Raw genomic sequence first — 8319 nt, forward strand, 5'->3', positions numbered from 1 at the left:
CCAGGAGGTTCCAAAGCATCCAGGAGAGATGCTAGCAGTGGATAAAGTAAAGAGGCTGTGCAAGACCAGCTGAAGTCTGAATCAAGGTCTCCTGGGCATTGAAGCAGTTATTGTCCGGTGCCCCATATTACAAGCCATGGCATTTTTGCATGAATGGAGACTGTGTTCATCCACAATACATTTCCCCTCCATCCACATAGACCTGGAATGGAATCCTCAAGAAGACACAACACTTATATATCTGAAGTGTGGAATGTTTAGTTCATAAAACACTAACAGAGGAATAACACATATTTAAGGTGCTCCCTAAAATTTTCCACTTGCACCCCCACATCCTTCCCCAAAGATCCTGGTGGAGGGAAGGTAAGCATTTCCTTTAAGCATGGGGTCAGATCAGTCTGACCCACTTTGTTCAGTTTAGAAATTCCCAGTCCCCAAGCATGAGAAGCTCAATGCCCCCTGTGGGTCTCCTGCAGACCATGGTCTCAAATGCTAACTTAACAGGGATATTGAGGAGTCTAAAGTCACAGAGCTGGGGGGTGGCAGAGCCAACACTCACACAGGAACCCCCAGTATTCTCAGAAATTTGCTGAGATAAGAGACCATCTTGCTTACCTTCTGTGGCGTGTGGATCCATGGGTGATGAGCAAGTACTTGCAGTGGATTCTAGGGAAAAAAAAGATAGGGGTGAACGAGTAACCTTCCTCATACTGACTGAATGAAGACTATTCTTTCTCGAAGGTTGACTCTGTCATCCCTAAGAGCACTGATGGGGGAGGGGAGAGCTTCTGGCTCCTCTCTGTGAATGCGTTGAGTAGATCCTCCATTCTGGAGATGTGATGGTGGAAGGATGTGGAAAGGATATGCCTGGTGGTGAAAGACAGCTGTAAGCTTGAGACATTCTCTCTGCTCTGGGAATGAGTGTCTATGCTCCTTAATTGGGAAATCACCTGTATGTCAGAGGTGATTCTGGGAAAAGACTAAGAGCAAGGGGCCAAGGCAATCTCTGATCTTCCCAAATCAGCCCAGCCTCTCCCTCCCCTGGGTCTACCCTGACCTTTTTCTTTATTGCATGGATAGACAGGATTCTGAGGTGAAGCATCCATATGGAGGTGGAAGAGGGTTGAGATGTCATCTACCATCTCTCTTCATCTCTGGTTCTCATTGCCTCCATTTCCCCAGAAGCCCTAAGGTTCCACTGACAAGAGCGTGGATCCCTTGAGATAGAGCTCAGTGATAGAGTAAGATATTATGGAAAAACCCAAATGGACTCCTTGGCCAACGCAATGTGATTTAGTGCATTGTGAAGCATGGGCATCTTCTTGGGGTTCTGGAGACAAGAATATCGGAGTGGGTTGCCATTTCCTCCTCTAGGGGACTACGTGTTGTCCAAACTCTTCACTATGACCTGTCAGTCTTGGTGGCCCTGCACGACATGGCTGATAGCTTCATTGAGTTATGCAAGCCCCTTCACCAGCACAAGGCTGTGATACATAAAGTGGTGATAGTGAACGACAAAGGAGTCGCTTGTGGTGCAGTCCAGGGGGTCGCTAAGAATTAGACACAGCTTAGTGACAGCAAGGTGGAACAGCAACAAGAAAGCATGGGCCAGGAAGAGGTTCCTCACCTGTGACAGACAGGAACAGTGGGTTGCTGGAGTCTGACCACGAGTAGGGCGAGTGAGTGAAGGAGCCATAGCATCTGTAGACCCTGTTGTGGGCTGGAGTCCCAGGACCCAGAGGGAACTCTGCCTGGAGTGCTCCGTGGGGGCTCCGCCCTCCAGCAAGTGGTTCTCCCCGTCCCAGAGCAGATGGAACTGGTCAAAGGCGCTTTTGGAGCTGCAGACCAACATCACGTTCTCTCCTGGCCTCACCATAGGGCCCCCCTGGGCTGGGAGAGAGTGTTTCCTGGACAGACCTGGAAGGAGGAGACCTTGATCTTAGAGCACAAAGTAACTGTAGTCCTAAGTATAGGACTAAATGCAGAAGTGTGCAACTGAGAAGCACTGCAATGAGAAGGCCGCCCACCACCAGGAGAGAAAGACCCACAGTAATGGATACCCTGCACAGGGAAAAATTCAGAAATAACTTGAAATATGGGGTGTCATTTAAAATCTAATTTAAAGAAAATAATTTTATAAAGGAGTGTCATTTAATATCATTTTTTAAAATCTGCCTCCACAACTGAGATTTAAAAAATAATTTTTAATATAAATTCATTTATTTTAATTGGAGGCTAATTAGTTGACAATATTGTATTGGTTTTGCCATACATCAACATGAATCTGCCATGGGTGTACACGTGTTCCCCATCCTGAACCCCCCTCCCACCTCCCTCCCCATACCATCCCTCTGGTCATCCCAATGCACCAGCCCCGAGCATCCTGTATCATGCATTGAATCTGGACTGGTGATTTGTTTCACATATGATATTATACATATTTCAACGCCATTCTCTCAAATCATCCCACCCTCACCTTCTACCACAGAGTCCAAAAGACTGTTCTATACATCTGGGTCTCTTTTGCTGTCTCGCATACAGGGTTATCATTACCATCTTTCTAAATTCCATATATATGCATTAGTATACTGTATTTGTGTTTTTCTTTCTGGCTTACTTCACTCTGTATAATAGGCTCCAGTTTCATCCACCTCGGTAAAACTGATTCAAATATATTGTTTTTAACAGCTGAGTAACTCCATTGTGTATATGTACCACAGCTTTCTTATCCATTCATCTGCTGATGGATATCAAGGTTGCTTCCATGTCCTGGTTATTATAAACAATGCTGCAATGAACATTGGGGTACACGTGTCTCTTTCAATTTTGGTTTCCTCAGTGTGTATGCCCAGCAGTGGGATTGCTGGGTCATAAGGCAGTTCTATTTCCAGTTTTTTAAGGAATCTCCACACTGTTCTCCCTAAAGTCAGGAACAAGACAAGAGTGCCCACTTTTACCACTACTGTTCAACATAGTTTTGGAATTTTTGGCCACAGCAATCAGAACAGAAAGAGAAATAAAAGAATCCAAATTGGAAAAGAAGTAAAACTCTCACTGTGTGCACATGAGACGATCCTCTACATAGAAAACCCTAAAAACTCCACCAGAAAATTACTAGAGCCAATCAAGGAATATAGTAAAGTTGCAGGATATAAAATCAACACACAGAAATCCCTTAGATTCCTATACACTAATAATGAGAAAATGGAAAGAGAAATTAAGGAAACAATTCCATTCACAATTGCAACGAAAAGAATAAAATACTCAGGAATATATCTACCTAAAGAAACAAAAGACCTATGTATAGAAAACTATAAAACACTGGTGAAAGAAATCAAAGAGGACACAAATAGATGGAGAAATATACCACGGTCATGGATCAGAAGAATCAATATAGTGAAAATGAGTATACTACCCAAAGCAATCTATAGATTCATTGCAATTCCTATCAAGCTACCGGCGGTATTTTTCACAGAACTAGAACAAATAATTTCAAGATTTGTATGGAAATACAAAAAACCTCGAAGAGCCAAAGCAATCTTGAGAAAGAAGGTTGGAACTGGAGGAATCAACCTGCCTGACTTCAGGCTTTACTACAAAGCCACAGTCATCAAGACAGTATGGTACTGGCACAAAGACAGAAATATAGATCAATGGAACAAAATAAAAAGCCCGGAGATAAATCCACACACCTATGCACACCTTATCTTTGACAAAGGAGGCAAGAATATACAATGGAGAAAAGACAATCTCTTTAACAAGTGGTGCTGGGAAAACTGGTCAACCACTTGTAAAAGAATGAAACTAGAACACTTTCTAACACCATACACAAAAATAAACTCAAAATAGATTAAAGATCTAAATGTAAGAACAGAAACTATAAAACTCTTAGAGGAGAACATAGGCAAAACACTCTGACATAAATCACAGCAGGATCCTCTATGACCCACCTCCCAGAATATTGGAAATAAAAGCAAAAATAAACAAATGGGACCTAAGTAAAATTAAAAGTTTCTGCACAACAAAGGAAACTGTAAGCAAGGTGAAAAGACAGCCTTCAGAATGGGAGAAAAAAATAGCAAATGAAGCAACTGACAAAGAATTAATCTCAGAAATATACAAGCAAATCCTGCAGCTCAATTCCAGAAAAATAAATGACCCAATCAAAAAATGGGCCAAAGAGCTAAACAGACATTTCTCAAAGAAGACATACAGATGCCTAGCAAACACATGAAAAGATGCTCAACATCACTCATTATCAGAGAAATGCAAATCAAAACCACAATGAGGAACCATTTCATGCAGTCAGAATGGCTGCTATCCAAAAGTCTACAGGCAATAAATGCTGGAGAGGATGTGGAGAAAAGGGAACCCTCTTACCCTGTTGGTGGGAATGCAAACTAGTAATATCCTTTTTTAAAAACCAATACAATATTGTAAAGTAAATAGCCAAAATAAATTGAAATTTAAAAAAAAAAGAATATATGTATATGAATAGCTGAAACATTCTGTTGTACAACGGGAATTAACAACATCTTAAATCAACTAACTTTAACAAAAATAAATAAGAAAAAATAGATTAAAAGAATCAACCAGATTGGGCTGCTCCTGAAAAACGTAACCAACTAACTACTGTTGGGACCATCAGAAAACATGGTATTGACCCAGAAGCAGACGTTATGGAGTGGAAATTGCCAGAATCTCACAGGATCTTTGACCACCTCATTCTTGAGGGAGTGTTCCGTGCTGCCCTATTCGACCCCAGAGGCTGGACGTGACTCCTTAGTGGGAGGGTTAGAAGGACCACTCCCCCCACTTTGTGCAGAAGGATGTGTTAAACCACAAGGCTGAGCAACTTCAGGGTGGCGACCTCCATCTCGAACACCCAGGGGCCGGACTGCAGGGGGGCTGGTACCACAGTGTGCTGCTGACAGAGGAAGGGAGCTCTGACATGAAAGTGGGAAACCAACCAACCCCTTAACCAGCCATCATTGGCTGCCAGAGCGGGGAACTGCCCGCGTACCTCCTCTGGTACATTTTTCTCTGTTCAGCGTTCTTTCAAGTTCTCGCTCCTTTGCTCTGTCACTGGCTGTGTCTTCCCCTTAGCACACGGCAGGGACTCTATTCTCTTTTCCCTTCTGCTTTCACACCTCCTCTCTCAGCTTTGATCCCTCTCCCGAGTTTGTGAGTGTCTCTGCACGCCTGTCATTCTCTCCTGATACTGATGCTGGACTGGACACCAGACCTGTGACACAGAGAGCAGAAGGGACTGGTCTGGCCCCACTCATCTGAGATGATGATGTCCACGGGGTCGCTGGGGGCTGACCACACATAGGGGGAGTGGCTGAGAGCCATAGCATCTGTAGGTGCCCGCACTCGCCAAAGTCATGGGGCCAATGACGAAGTCAGCTGGGGCATGCTCACCAGTGAGCATCTGTCCACGTCTCTGGAAATGCCCTGTGCTATTTTCTTGGTGCAGGATAAACTTGTCAAACCACAGCAGTGACTGACAGTGGAGGGTCACATTCTCTCCCACATGCATGAGGGGGCTGGGGTGAGCTGAGATGGAAGGTTTTGTGAACACACCTAGGAGCAAAGAGCTTGTGAGATTCAGTGAGTCACCCTACCTCGGGACTTCTCTTGACATCTGAAGGTGTGAAAAATGCCCCCGTGAACCATCAAACCCTCCTACCCTTCCTGTCTGTTCTGTTGCATTTTCTTTAGCCTTGTTCTCGGGCTCAGGCTCATGCTTTTCTGTTTCTCTTTGCTCAAGACCTCCAGCCTCTTCTGTGTTTATTCTAAACTGTTTAGCTGTTGGATCTGCTCTCATCTTCATGCATGTATACTCAGACACTTCAGTCCTGTCCAATTCTGCAACCCCATGAACCATAGCCTGCCAGGCTCCTCTGTCCATAGGATTCTTCAGGCAAGAATACTGGAGTGGGCTGCCATGCTCTCAACTTCATTCTGTCCCTAATATGTGTGGTGGGGAGCTGGGTGGTTCTGACGATACATTCCCTACCTCTGTTCGCACTCATCTAGAATGTGGGTGATGACTGGCTGGAGACTGGAAAGGAGGTGGAGAAAAAGGGAACAATTCCTCATCTGTGACCCCCACCTCATGCCTCTGAAAACTTTCCTGGAACTCCTCCCTGGGGCTCAAGCTCCTTCATATGGGATTACAGCTCCTTACTGGGTGGCTGGTGCTGGATCAGGGTCATTCCCCATCTTCCCTGCTGGCAGGCAGTGGCAGCATCCTGTCTAACTAATGCCTAGAGAGGCTCTTCCTTCCTTTTCTAGAGCACCCCAACTATTCAACACCCTGAGTTTAAACTCTCAGAGTGGGTTCTCTTTCCTGGTTCACTCCTGGCTGGAAATCCTGAGTAAATCTTGGAACACCTAAGGAACTTGGACCTAGGATGGGATTGCCTGCATAGATGGCTGTCCCGGGCTGGGCTGGACCCCTCCTACCTATGACCGAAATCTGCAGGGGGTTACTGAGTCTGTAAAACACAGGGAGAGACCTGGAGAATCTGGAACATGTGTAGGACCCGGCATGTTCTTTAGTCACTGGGCCAAGCCTGAAGGTGTTGAAATGATTTCCATGGAGCTCTGTCAACCTGGCCCCATCTGTTTTGAACAGTCTGAATCTCTTACGTGGAGAATGGACGTGACACTGAAGAGTTACGCTCTGTCCTAAGGGAACCATGGGGCTTGGCCAGGCTGACAAAGAGGGCTTGTCATATTCACCTAGGAGAGAAGGAGTCACAGGTTTTGAGAGGAAAACAGGAATGGTCCCCTCTCCCCACTGGTCTTGGTGGAGCGATTCCCCTTAAATTCTCCCAAGGCACCAACCCTAAAGTGTATCCCCCTGATACTCAAGGACACCTGGGGCTTGGGGACAGACAGACACAGTCAACCCAGGACAGACATCACGGAGATTCTAAGAACATGATTCTCAGCAGTGATTCTTATCAGGAGAAGAATAACTCCTTGGGTTGACAAAATGTTGAAAACTCTCTCAAAACACAAGACACTGGGGATTCCTGGGTGGTCTGGTCGTTAGGACTCAGCACTGTCTCTGCCAAGGGCCCGGCTTCAATCCCTAATCATGGAACTGAGATCCTGCATGCTGTGCGATGCAGGCAAAAGAAACACCACAAAACAAAACAAAACAAAACAAACAAACAAACAAAAAAAAAACTGATGCATGGAAAAGAAATGAGAGGGCTTCCCTGTTGGATTTGTTGTAGCTCACATGGTAAAGAATCTTCCTGCAATTCAGGAGAGCAGGGTTCAGTCCCCATGTAGGAAAGATCCCCTGGAGAAGGAAATGGCAACCCCATCCAGTATTCTTGCCTGGAGAATCCCATGGACAGAGGAGCCTGGTGAGCTACAGTCCGTGGGATCACAAAGAGTCAGACACGACTGAGCGACTAACAGTAACACAACTAACAAATGAAAAAGCCACTTGACTGAAAAGAAGGAAATAAAGCTTGAACCTGGCTCCTTCGTTAGCTAACCTACATCAAATGTGTGACAAGGTCCAGGTGGCCCTGCCTGATGAGCAGACCCTTCCTTGGGCTCATGTCCAGCGGGCTTCCTGCAGATCCTGTTGTTAAGGGCCAGCTGGAGATGCCATGAGCCAGCTTGTAGGGGAGGGTCTGTGGGCTCCCCTCTCATGATAGAGGGCTCTTGCTCCCCTCTCATGATAGAAATGGCACTCAGTCTGCCCAGCTCTCAGCTCCCAGACTTCACACTGTCCCTTCAGGTCCAGAGTCCAGAGCTGGGCTATCCTCTGGGGAGAGTGAAGATGAGTGTCAAGGCCAATAGGAGGACCTGGGATACACAGGGCACACGGGTCTCACTGTACTGACAGGGGTCTCACCCCAGCCCCCTGTGTCCTCTGCATCAGCCCCAATTGCTCCGTTCAACAGAGAAATAAGTGATGGGGAGGACTCACCCACAGCTGCCCAGATCCTGAGACTCATATAGAATCCTAGAAGGAAAAGCACATCAGAGATGGCTTGTCCCGATGGACCCCACACTCTTTGCACCCTCATGCAGGGAACCTGGTCAGTGGTGCGAGGACCCTCCGATTTCCACCATAACCCTCTCCAACTGTGTCTTTGTGGACTCACCGAGACTCAGGAGGCTGAGGAGTGTGGGGCACATGGCTCTGCTTCTGTGAGACAGGAGGCAGAACTGAGCAAAGCTGACAGAGTCACAGGATGCGGAAGGCGGGCGGTGCTGTTGGTACAGTCAGCCTGGCTCATGTCACATGGGAAGATGGCCAGCCTCTTCTCACGCCAGGGATGG

At 46.2% G+C, this 8319-nt stretch overlaps 1 pseudogene; it reads right to left on the reverse strand.

Moving 5' to 3' along the window:
• Nucleotides 1-615: 615 nt before the first annotated feature.
• LOC120859253 lies at nucleotides 616-8261 on the reverse strand (annotated as a pseudogene).
• Between the last annotated feature and the right edge of the window lie 58 nt (nucleotides 8262-8319).

Source organism: Oryx dammah, unplaced genomic scaffold (genome assembly GCF_014754425.2).
Source record: "Oryx dammah isolate SB20612 unplaced genomic scaffold, SCBI_Odam_1.1 HiC_scaffold_349, whole genome shotgun sequence".
NCBI lineage: Eukaryota > Metazoa > Chordata > Mammalia > Artiodactyla > Bovidae > Oryx > Oryx dammah.